Source organism: Callospermophilus lateralis, unplaced genomic scaffold, assembly GCF_048772815.1.
Source record: "Callospermophilus lateralis isolate mCalLat2 unplaced genomic scaffold, mCalLat2.hap1 Scaffold_101, whole genome shotgun sequence".
In the NCBI taxonomy this organism is placed as follows: domain Eukaryota; kingdom Metazoa; phylum Chordata; class Mammalia; order Rodentia; family Sciuridae; genus Callospermophilus; species Callospermophilus lateralis.
In genome coordinates this window covers 2,809,236-2,822,242 of record NW_027510272.1, presented here as the reverse complement: position 1 = coordinate 2,822,242, position 13,007 = coordinate 2,809,236, and the positions used below count along the sequence as shown (strand labels likewise).

Genomic DNA, 13,007 nt, shown 5'->3' with positions numbered 1-13,007 from the left:
GGGCACTTTCCTCTCTTGTTTTTTCATGTTGTCTATGTGTCTTCCTTTCTTGCAGTGTGGATCTGAGACATTACAGTTTCTTCCCTATATTCTTGTGGTATCTGTGCAGATTGTCTGTACCTCACCTTGATGTTGGGCTTTCAGACCCTCAATGGATGCTACTGCATTCTGGATCTGGGCCCTGCAGAAGCTGATGTGGGTGGATCTGGGCCACTGGGATTGACCTCCTGTGGTAGTCTGCTGGTAGGAAGAGGTGGTCTTGTGCCAAAGGCTAGGCTCTGGAGGTGTCTGCCCCGCTGGGGGAGGGATGAACCCGACCTACTCAGAGCATAAACCCAGGGTGCTGGAGTGGCAGTCTGGGCTGGATCTGGGCTCCTCAGTAGTCGAATGGTCAGACGGGGTGGTCCTGCACCAGAGGCTAGGCTATGGCGAGTGTCTGCCCCGCTGGGAAAGGGCTGTGCACCTGGGCCCTGCGCGCCTGGGCCCTGTGCGGCAGAGGCCAGTCTGGGTGGATCTCAGTAGTTATATTTTGAATGTATCAGTCTATGATGAAATGTATCCAACCAAGTTTTTGTTCCTTTTCAGTTGCTAAAAAAATAGAATAATAAACTAGAATTTATTTTAACTTTTGTTTTCTTACAGAAATTATTACATTTCTGAAACGTGAAAAGTAGGTAATAAAGATGAATGCCAATTGGCATTTGAAAAGTCAGATTTACTAAAACAATACATCATGAGGTGATTGATTACTAGTTTTTATGAAAGAATATTGTTTAAAAATTGTTTTTATTTAGTAATTCATTGTATTTATTCAATTATTAAGTGCTTACTTCAACCACCATTTTATTTATTTAATTGGGTTTATTTAGGGATGAATCAGTTATATGAGTTATGTATATATCAAACATATCCAACTTAAAAATTGAGCTTTTTATAGGAAAAAAGAGTTTATTGCAGTTTAATTTCCCCATCCTAATGATAATATATCTTTATTTTACAGGAGGGAAAACAGATATAATTTGCTGTCTTGTTTGGAGGCACATGGTGAGTTTTAAGATCAAAATTCTCCCCAATAATTTCTTAATTCCAAGTCCCATGTTTTAATATTTAGTCTTCCTTAAAGTGATTCATAAAATTGACTGATCTCATGTATCAGTACTTAGGTGACAATTTACAGAAAATTAGCTCTGCAACTTGATGGGCGAAAACCCTTTTCAACCAAAAGGTAAGTGTTGTGGCCACAACAGATGACAGTGTGTATGGTTTTTGTTTAACTGCTTCAAGAGAAGGTGGAGGACTTTTTCTTAAAAACTTAAAATTGTTGGAGTAGCAAATGTTCATATAAAAAAGTAAAGTAGAAGTGAACTTTATTCTTTTTGTTAAAAGAGATAAATATCAATTTAGTATATTCATGTGTTTCTTCTATGCATAGACAAAAAAATATTTCTAGAAAACATTAAAAAAGTGCTATGTGACCTTAACATTTCTCTCTGCAGTGTATTCTGGATATTTTAACAATGGCAGAGTCCTGTGAGAAAGAACAAGAAAGATCTTTGCATACTCTTATCAGTTCTCTAGGGCTGCCACAACAAAGTACCACAGACTAGGTGGTTTATAGGATGGAAGTTTGTTTTCTCATAATTTTTGAGGCTAAAAAGCCAAGATTAACTTGTTGGTAGGGTTGGTTTCTTCAGAGGGCCACAAGGGGAGGGCCTGGCTTCTCTCTTGGGCTTGTAGATAGCCATGTTCTCATTAGGTTTTCACATGGTCCTCTCTGTGTGCATATGCCTGCATCCCAATTTTCACTTCTGTTAAAAGACACCAGTTATATGGATTTTATTGCCACCCATGTGACCTTTTTAAAAAATATTATTTATTCATTTATTTATTTACTTATTTATATATGGTGCTCAGGCTCAAACCTAGTGCCTCATGCATGCAAGGCATGTGCTCTACCACTGAGCTATCACCCAGCCCCTAGTGACCTTATTTCTAAAGGTCTATCTATAAATATAGCCAAAGTCTGAGGTAGTGAGGGTTAGGAATTTAGCATATGGCTTTTGAGATAACACAATTTAACTCATTACATATATCAGCTGGAAATAAATAGTACTTTTATTATCAGTTCACAGTGGATCTTTCCTAATTTTTCAAAATTAGGTACTATCTTACTTCACCTTATCTATACGTTACCTCATGCTGTGGGTATGTTGGTTATCTAATGTTCTGGGGGAAATGTATTCTCAGTGAATTAAATTTGACTGTGGCTATGTAAAATTAATACATGAAGAAAGAGAGTAGTTTGAGATCATGTGTTTTAACATTTTAATTGAATGATATTGACTGTCAATGTAGTTCAAAATTCAAAGGAAAATAAAAATGTAATGGTTTATTGAGGAATTTATAATTGAACCAAGGATTAGTGCAAGCAGGCAATTAATTGTTTGAGTTTCTAGTTGAAAATGGATGTTTTACATGGTGTTTTCCATTTTCTTGAATGTATATAAAACTTAGGTAGATATCATAAATAGCTCCAAGTAATTTCTTCAGTCATACAATTACAAGGCAGTGAAGATTTAAACCATTCAATTTGATTTCAAGTCCATGTCCTTTTTATGTTGTAGACTGGAATGATATAGACTATTAAGGTAAGGTACTCTGTGCAGAAGTGATATAGATTTTAGTATTTTTAATGATCTGAGTTGAAAAACTTAAAGAACTCTTATCTAACTATTAAAATAGTACAATTATAAAAGAAAGGGGTCAGTTTGTGATGTCAATGACATTTGAAAAAATAGGAAGGCCTTTGATAGGTAGATTACTAAACATTTAAATATTAGACCAGGGAATGGTTTGTGACATACTTTTCTATATATTTATAAAAAAATGGCATCTAATTTGTTAAAATATTTGCTTTGCATGCCATCTCCAGAGCATAATTTCAGTTGATATCTTTCAGTTTTATGGTAGAATATTGCTTGAATTTTGAGTTAAAAGTAGAAATGATATTATTTTAGTGTAATAAAAAATTACCTTTTAAAAATGATGTATTAAAGATAATGCCAGAACCCTGGAAATTTTTATTTCTTTTGTGGATAGGAGGTTTTCCTAAAATCCTGATGCTACTGGTGTTCTACCTATATCTATGTGCTTCTTAGGAGCTCAGTATACTTGGTCATAATTTCTGAGAAGTAGTATTTACTGTATGTATTGTTTTGATCGGTTTCTTCAGGTGAGAAAATGTAATATAACCTGGCTGATATAAGCCTCCCTCATTTCCTGTATTTTAATTTAGCACCTATCTCTTCTTTGCTCTGTGCCTAATGTTCCTGAATTTGGTAGTAACTCTAGTTTGTTTCCTACCTGTTATTTCTTAGTCTTAGTCTACCTGTGGTTAATATCTCTTTAAAAAGATAATGATTAGATAGAATATGTTTATCTAGGTATACTACTGCAGCTCACTTTGGATTTTATTATCTCTAAGTTTTCTATCTATGGTAAATAACTAATATCTTTCATTTTCTGTCTTCCTATCTACCTTTTAATCTATCTTAATTGTACTAGTTTTTATCCTAGTGAGATCTGAATTTCTTACTGTTATTACAGGGTAGTGACTACGAATATCAATTCAGAAATTGCTATTAGAATTTTTAAAGTAGATCTTCAATATCAGGTATTACAAAAATGTTTTTACTGCCAGGCATGGTGGTGCAAGCCTGTAATCCCAGCAATCTCAGCAGCTTGGGAGGCCGAGACAGGAGGATCACAAGTTTAAAGCCAATCTCAGCAAAATCGAGGTGTTAAGCAACTCAGTGAGACCCTGTCTCTAAATAAAATATAAAATAGGGTTGGGATATGGCTCAGTGGTCTAGTGCCCACTAGTTCAATCCCTGGTACTCACCCTGCAAAATGTTTTTACTTTTCTTTTTGAAAATAAGGTTACTTCTCTCCTTTTGAAAATTAGATAATTTAAAAATGGCAGAACTCTTTATGGAATGTGAAGAAGAACTGGAACCATGGCAGAAGAAAGTAAAAGAAGTTGAGGATGATGATGATGATGAGCCCATCTTTGTTGGAGAGATATCGAGTTTAAAACCAGCAATTTCCAGTAAGCATTTACTTTTACTAAAGCCAAATTTTATAAGATATTATTTTTAAAGAAAAACTTGTGAATGTCTTATGGGACTCAGTTTACTTATTCTACTGTAAGGAGTTAGGGATGAGAGATGAGGGGGAGGCCAGTAAGAACTTGAGAATCAAAATGGGGATGTGATTGGAGACTAGAAGGAAGCCAAAGGTTAAATATCAGATGTGTGAGAAAGAAGTAGGCTTAGATTGGCTTGTTGCATTGGAGGTCTTCTGAGATTGGAAAAATTTTCTAGTGAAACTGTTTATCCGAGTGAACTGTTTATCTGTTTATTTCTGTCTTTTCTCATTTAGCAGTTACATAAGGAAAGATTTGGAATGCTTAGATTAAAATTTTGAAATATACTAAGTGTATATTAGTATCAGATGGAAGTTCTCACATCTAGGCCTCATTGCATTGTCATTCATACATGGCTAAAACTGTATGTAGGCAGTGAATGATTCAGAGTCTCTGGCTTAAGTCCTAGATGGGTTGTAGATTCCAGTTATATTTGTTTCCTTGATGAAACTACTAAGATCTATTAACACCAGTTTAAGTATAAAACATTAATGTTATTAATTTTTAAACTCTACCCATTAATATTTGTCTTTTAAAATATTTTGCATGATGAAATAGTATACATAAAGTACTTCTGTGTCTGAAGTTTGGTGCTTGTGTGATTGAATTATGAGCTACACTATCTGTTTTTTAAAAATAGAACATTTTATCTAAATAGACATTTCCCAAATTTATTCTTGAACTAAATATTTAATTATAGCTTTATAATGTAAGTGATCCCTATGTAGGGCATATAGGTTTTTTTCTCGTCTCATTAAACCTGAAAAAGGTGACCATTATGAGCCTCCCCTGTTTTCTCCCATAAGGCGGAGACTATGTGTAAGACATCTGTTTAATCCATCATACTGGAATGTTTTTTCCCTAGATATTACTAATCCCAAATTATATATAATCTTTTTGTTAAAAGACTGTAGATACTTACAGAAGAATTAGCTCTTTTCTAAGCCTAAAAGTTCAAGCAGTGTGCCAAGTCCTTTTCAGAGCCCTTCATTGAAAGTTTCATGAAATCGGTAGATGGCACCAGATGGTCTAAGGGTTAGGGATCCAGGTGAGTTTCCAGGTCATGACCTTTTGGATTTTGAAACCAACAGTTATTTTTCTGCTTCATTTTAATTACCTTGCAATATTGGTCATGCCTTACCTAAACTATAAATGGAATTGGGGTATGGAAATTTGAAAGTTTGAGTTTGTTTTACTTATATCTTATGAAATTCTCATTCCTTAAGCCCAGAATCAAAAGAGTTATCTTTTTCTTATTGTCTTATAGTCTTTTTAGTCTAAATTTTCTTTCCTTATTTATGGAATGGTATATGAAACCCTTACGTGGTAATTTAATGGCTACAGGCATAGAGTTTTACTGGATAACACATGGATAGAAGAAGGCTGTTTTTTTGGTTTTTGGTTGTCTTTCCTGTGTACCAGGAAATTTCTTTGACATTTCACTCTATTCCCTGGGTATCCAGTTTTACACATAATAGATGGTATTGTGCTCCTATGTTTCTGTTGTTCTTGCTGGTCCCTTACCATATCTTTACACAAGTTCTCCATTTCAAGTGATTTGGAGATAGACCATCCTATACTTAGGAATAGTATTCCAAAAATGCAGAAAGGGAATCATTACACCAAACATAGATAATCAGACCCATTCTGTGTATAGATATACAAACCTGGGCTCAAATTTTTCCTACAATGTGCCTAATCAAGTTTGAGTGGTTTCTACCCTATCCTCAAGCAGCTGTTGATGGTTTTACTGGTAAAGGATAACTTTTGGTAGAGGAAACTATAGGTCCTTTGCACGAGATTGCAGTCCTTTGTTCAGGGACTTGTACTTATACAACTAAGTATATTGTATCTTTCACACTTCAGAAATTCTCCGCATCTGATCTTTTCTTTCCTTTTGACCAGGACTACATTTTTCAGGTAATCCCTAAGAACTAATAAATAATTCTTTATAAGAAATATAGTAATGGATTTAATTTGAAAAATATATGCCCATTTGTGTACATTGGATGACTCGAGACTTCCTCATTGTGCTGTTTTTATTGTTTATCTTTATTTTTTGGCAATTGTAAAGGAATAAAATTCCAAGATTAATTACAACAAAAATTAGAACACCATTTTTACTTGAAACAATGACTGACAAACCATGGTGTATTATTTATTTGTTTTTTTGTATCAACATTATCACACATGTATGTATTTAAAACAACACATGCATTATCTCACAGTCTTATGTAATATTACTGTGGGTCGGATGATGGTTTAGCTGGCTCCTCTGCTTTAGGGTCTCACAAGGCCACTTTCAGTATGTGGTTCCTGAAGTTGCAGTCTTATCTGAAGCTTTGTGGGGGAAGTATCTGCTTCAAGTTCACATGGTTGTTTGTAGCATTCATTTCCTTACAGGTTGTCAAACTGAGTCTCAGTATCTGACTGTTTTTTGGTTCATTCTTTGTCAGATGGGTCTTCCCAGGTTGGCTACTTGCTTTCTCAAAGGTATTAAGGGAGAATCCTTAGCAAAATGTCATTAGAGTCTGAATTAATGTAATTACTAATAGAAAATCATGTTTATCCTATTACTTTTGCTGTATTCTACTGGTTCGAAGCAAGTCAGAGGTCCAATACAAAGGGAGGGAATCACACAGGATATGATTAACAGGAGGTGGGATGTGGTGGCCACTTTAGTATATATCTGCCAGGCACGGTTCTTTTATTTTGGGTAGTTGGCAATCACTTCCTCAAAATTGAACACAGTGTACCTGCCATCTCAAGGAAAATGACTCAATTGGAGATAAAATAATTCTCAATTGGAGAATTATTTTAATTAGTTATTGTTGATTAGTGGATTGCCTGCTCTCTGAAATTGTGATAATTAACCAGAGTTTTCTTCTAGAAAAGTGTTTAACAGCATTAACTTTATTATACTTATGTTAAAAGAACTATTTTAGAAAATGAAATTTTCAATTCTTAAAGTGCATATATTTAGAAAAAATATTTAAATTGAAGTAAAATTTTGCTTAGTTATAGTTCAGTATGGCATTATTGATTTTTTTAAACTACATTTTAAGGCTCAAATATCCATATCTCTCTTTTTGGTACTAAATTCTAGATGTTATTTGTGTTACAGTAATAACTTATTTCTATAACTTCTTAACAGTCCTGTGTCAATTGGAAAGTTAGTAACAAAGCAAAATTCTTAAACTTGATCAGCCCTCAATTTATAAACAAAATACTTCAAATTTTGTTATAAAATAATATGTATTTTGTGAGGAAAGTTTAGAAAAGAGAGAAGAATATATCCGGATCATGTTGTATATGTCAATATGTATTTCACTTCTTACTAAACATTCTACTTGGATCATATCATTGATTATTTCTCAAAATCTTGATGTTAATGACTGCATGATTATCCATCAATTTATTTTACCACTCCTCTATTATTAGATATATAGGTTTTAATGTTTCTGCTATTATAAATAATTTTCCATTACACTTTCATTTCCTTATCATGATGAATCCTTGAATGTAGAATAATTTAGTCATGTGAACCTTATTTTAAAGGCTTTGGTAACTACTGCTAACATTTTTATGCAGATAATACCAAAATATAATCTCTACTTTGCCAGTAGTGAATGTTTCATCATTTTTTAAAAAATTTATTTATTTTTTTAGTTTTTAGGTGGATATAATATTTTTATTTGTTATTTTTATGTGGTGTTGGGGATGGAACCTAGCGCCCCATGCATGCCAGGCGAGCACGCTACTGCTTGAGCCACATCCCCAGTCATCATTTTCAAACTTTAACTTAATTCAAACTATCATTAGTCTTTTTAATTAAATTATTTATTTATTCTAATTAGTTATACACAATGGCAGAATGCAGTTGATTTCATATTACACATATAGAGCACAATTTTTCAAGTCACTGATTGTGCACAAAGTATTTTCACACCATTCATGTCTTCATACATATACTTAGGGTAATGATGTCTAACTCATTCCACATCATTCCTACGCCCTTGCTCCCTTTCTTCCCCTCCCTCCCACTGCTTAAGAAAACCATATATCAATAAGACATAACAGTTCTATCATTAGTCTTACAAGAAAAAAATAATTCAAACAGTTCCTATATTTCTCTTACCCATTTTCCCCCAATGTTAACTTTTTATCACAGGCAATTAATATGAACTAAACCTCAGAACTTATTAGAATTTCACCAGTTTTTTCATTAATGTTTCTTTTCTTTCCAGGATCCTATTCATGATCTCACCTTGTAGTTTATTCTTAGTCTTATGTTTTCTGCAGTTATTAATTCTTTTTTTGATCTTGATACTCTTAAGAGTAGCTGCTAATTATATATTTTGCAGTATTGAAGAATGCCAATACAGTAAACACTATTATTTGCATTTCTTTGACTAGTATGTTGGAAAAAAAGGTATTTTGAATATATTGGCCATTGCATTTTAGTTTGAATTATCTCAGTTTATGTCCTTTGCCCATTTTTTTTCCTAAAAGTAGCTGTCTTTTTTTCCAGTTTGATTTTTAAGCATTGTTAATCTTAAAACTTGCTTGCTATATATTACAACATGTAGAGTGGTCTGGCTTACTCTCAACAATGATTGTCTTTTATGAAAATGGCATTGGAGCATAATATTGTGGTGTGTGTTTTGTGTATGTGTCAGTATTTTTAATATACAAAGCTATTTGAATATTCCTAAATTTATTGACCACAATTCTCATAATTATTTATAATAAATATATGTGTATATTTTCACATAAATGTATTTATTACTGTATATTTGACCACAGCATAGTTCATCTCATACTTTTTACTTCTCTTTTCTTGAGATCTTCCTGCTAGTTTGAACCACCCTTTTTCCTCATGGAAGGGCTGAAATTTCCTTTGAGGCTCTGGTCTCTAGGAGCAGGGCTGCTGACCCAGATCACTTCTGTAAGTAACTTCTATTCTGTTCCCTGTCTGCTTGGCATTCTTACTTATTCAGCCTACTGGCCAGGTTGCTTTTATATTTGCCTTATTAAAGGAGAGGTTGGCCTACCACAGCTTTCTGTGGGATGATAGGAAGAGTGAGGGGACCAGTCTTTTCTGATTTATAACATTCTCTAAGAAACATGGTTCCAAAATTCATATTATCTGATATATTCGTCCTTAATGTTTCTGTTTGTTTGTATTGATATTTTGAAAGCAGGATTTAAAAATATATATTTTTTAGTTGTACATGGATGCAGTATCTTTATTTTGTTTATTTACTTTTATGTGGTGCTGAGGCTCAAACCCAGTGCCTCACACGTGGGAGGCAAGTGCTTTACCACTGAGCCACACCCCAGACACCAGGATGCAGAATTTTTTAGAGGCACAAGAACTTTTAACTTTTATAACCATGTTAATATGTTTTATACTTGTCTCCTTGTTTAGCCCAAGATTTTGCCCAGTTCTATTATTTGCTTTTTGATGGTGATACAGCATTTTTAGAATCCCTCTCAGAGTGTATCACTGTTATTAATGTAAAATGGATTTACTTTTCTTTTATCTTGAAAATGTTGGACTATAATTTTTCCTTCAAATTAATTGGCTATTCAGGAATAAACCAGCTCTCTTAGCTTGCTTTCAAAGTTTTAGTAAATTATAATTTTGGCAAATTAGAAATCATCTTTGTGTTTTTAAGCTTATTAATAATTGAGGCATCAAAGGTTATTCTTATAATATTGGCATATAATTAATTTGCATTTATAAATTTTATGAAAAATAATTATAACTATAATAAATAAATGTAATATTCTTTCTCTGAAATATTTTAACAGGATTACATAATGAGCTCATCACAAGTTGTATCTAATAATTCTTCAGAATTACTATTTGACTTGACCCAGGAGACAGGATTATCACATTACCAAGGGGGACCAACACTTTCTATAGCAGGTTGGTATTAGTACTTTTTCCAAAAAGTTATAAAAGAAAAACTTGATGAATTTGCTTATGGAATTAACTTTCTATTTTGAAGCTCAAATCCTCTTGTGAAGTCTTTCATATATTGTAACATGGAGTTGTGCTAATAGTTTTTGAATGCCTTTTTGGGTAACTTTATATAAAATCTTGGCTAAACTTCTTTGAACTCATTCTCACTTGGAGCCAAACTTAACACCTTAAAGTAATTTATATGAATTATAGAGGTCCTCATATGCCCTAAATATTCTATTTTAAAAATTAGTTTCTATGACCAGTTAGGGGAAAAAGTGTTTGTTATTATTGATTTCTTCATTAGGTTAGTGTCACTCTAGTCCAATAAATGATCTCAATATGATAGTAAAACATGATTTTAAAGTGTTAGTGTAAAGTAACCACATTAAAGAAATGATTTGTACATAGTAAGTACTCAATAAATGCTATTTGAAAAAGTAATGAAATTTACCTATTGAAGAAGATTTTAAGTTCATTGAGGGTATAACAAAATTCTTCATTAATCAAAATACATTTGTATAGTATAAATTTTGTCTTATTGAAAATTTTCTGTAATCAAAGTACTTAATCATTATGTACTGGCAATTTATATGTGTTTCAAATATTTGATGAAGTAGAGATGTATATGATTTTTTTGGAGTTTTTAGGTTGTTTACTAAACAGATCAGTGTGAAGAATCTACCAAACTCAACTTCTGTCCATTCTTTTTCCATAGTAATAATGCTTAATGTTTTTTCTTTTTTGTGTGTGTGGTATAGAGGATTTGAATCTAGGGCATTACATGTGCTAAGCAAGCATTCTACCACTGATCTAGAACTTTATTAAAAATATTTTTACTTGAGACTAGCTGTTGTTGAGTTGCCCTCAAACTTTCAATCCTCTTACCTCAGCCTCATGAGTCATTGTGATTTTAGATGTACACCACTGTTTTTCTTTTCCACAATATTTGATACTCACTTCTCTTGGTGTCACTACATACCTAGTAAACTTCTAGTTAATAAAGTAGGTAAGACCCAAAGAGAAATGGGGATGTATTTGTGCTAAATCTGGTTTTACAAACGCATGGACTTTTATTCATAGAAGATAAGAATTCTTGAAACTTCTTAAAAGTAAGGATTATGACACCTATTCTCTAGCCAGGTTTTCTGATATAAAGAATGAAACTTTAGTCTGAGCAGTAAATAAGGTAATTTGAAAGAAGTAAGTTTGAACCTCTAATCTGGAGAATGTTTAGTCAGTTTACCTCTTTCCACTTTTGTTTTCTGATATTATTCAAAGTAGAGGTACTTATTTTTCTTATATTATGAATTCATTCACCATACCTGAATCAGCCATTTGGAGACTTACTTAAATTCTTTTTTAAAAAATATTTTTTTTTAGTTGTAGGTGGACACACAGTATCTATTTCATTTTTATGTAGTGCTGAGGATTGAACCCAATGCCTCACGCATGCTAGGTGAGCAGTCTACCACTGAGCCACAACCTCAGCCCTTTATTTTAATTTTTAATATAGTTTATTCCAGGCTTTTTTTAATTTTAAAATTTGTTTTAATTAGCTATACATGACAGAAGAATGCATTTATGCACTTTGATATACATAGTGGGATATAATTTCTCATTTTTCTTAGTGTACATATTGTAGAAACATATATCTCATGCAATCACATATACATAAAGTAATAATGTCTGTTTCATTCTATGATTCTTCCTATCCCACATCACCTTCCCTCCTCTCCCCTCCCTTCACTTCCCTCTACCTAATTTAAGGTAATGCTATTCTTCTCTGGTGCCTCCCATCTTATTGTGAATTAGCATCCAGGTATTGGAGAAAGCATTTGGCCTTTGATTTTTCGGGGTTGGCTTATTTCTCTTAGCATGATATTCTCCAACTCCATCCATTTACTGGCAAATGCCATAATTTCATTCTTCTTTAAAGCTGAGTAATAATCCATTATATATATATATATATATATATATATATATATATATATATATATATATATATCACATTTTCTTTACCCATTCATCTATTGAAGAACACCTAGATTAGTTCCATACTTTAGCTATTGTGAATTGAGCTTCTATAAACATTGACATGGCTGCATTACTCTAATATGCAGATTTTAAGTCCTTTGGGTATAAACTGAGGAGTGGGATAACTGGGTCAAATGGTGGTTCCCTTCCAAGTTTTCTGAAGAATCTCCATACTGCTTTCCATCGTGGTTGTACCAATTTTCAATCCCACCAACAATATTTGAGTATACCTTTTTCCCCACATCCTCGTCAACATTTATTGTTGTCGTATTCTTGATGATTGCCATTCTATTCAGGGCTTTTCTGATGGCCAAATAAGATAAGTAAATTTGAAAATGCATTTATAAGGTTTAAATGACATGACAGCAGTTATGTATGATAAATATTAATAATTATATGTACTATGATGTTCAGTAACACACGGTAGAAATTATGAGGGTTCAGAGAAGACTGAATTTGAGTTTGATCTTGAGTGAGTATAGGATTTATACTGGCAGAGATAGAATTTCTTAAAAGTAGGGAATAGCACAGCCTAATAGAACGGAGATAAGTTAAAGAATCAGAAGTTCAATCAAATGCAAGTGACTTTTTTTAACATTGAGATTTCTTCTGTTAAATTCCTCCATTAAAGCAATCTATTTCTACTATTTAGCCTGTTGTAAAATCAATTGATTCATTTGAAATGCTAGCACTTAGTGGTTTTTCAGGTAACCTAAACCTCTCACAAGAATGCTAAAGGGATCTCATGGAATCTGTCTTATGGACCTGCAGTTTGTAATAGAGTGCTTCATTAGT

At 32.9% G+C, this 13,007-nt stretch overlaps 1 pseudogene; it reads left to right on the top strand.

The window, feature by feature from the left end:
• The first annotated feature begins 307 nt into the window (after positions 1–307).
• Positions 308–13,007, top strand: part of LOC143639943 (zinc finger protein 280D-like) — a 54,402-nt pseudogene continuing 41,702 nt past the window's right edge.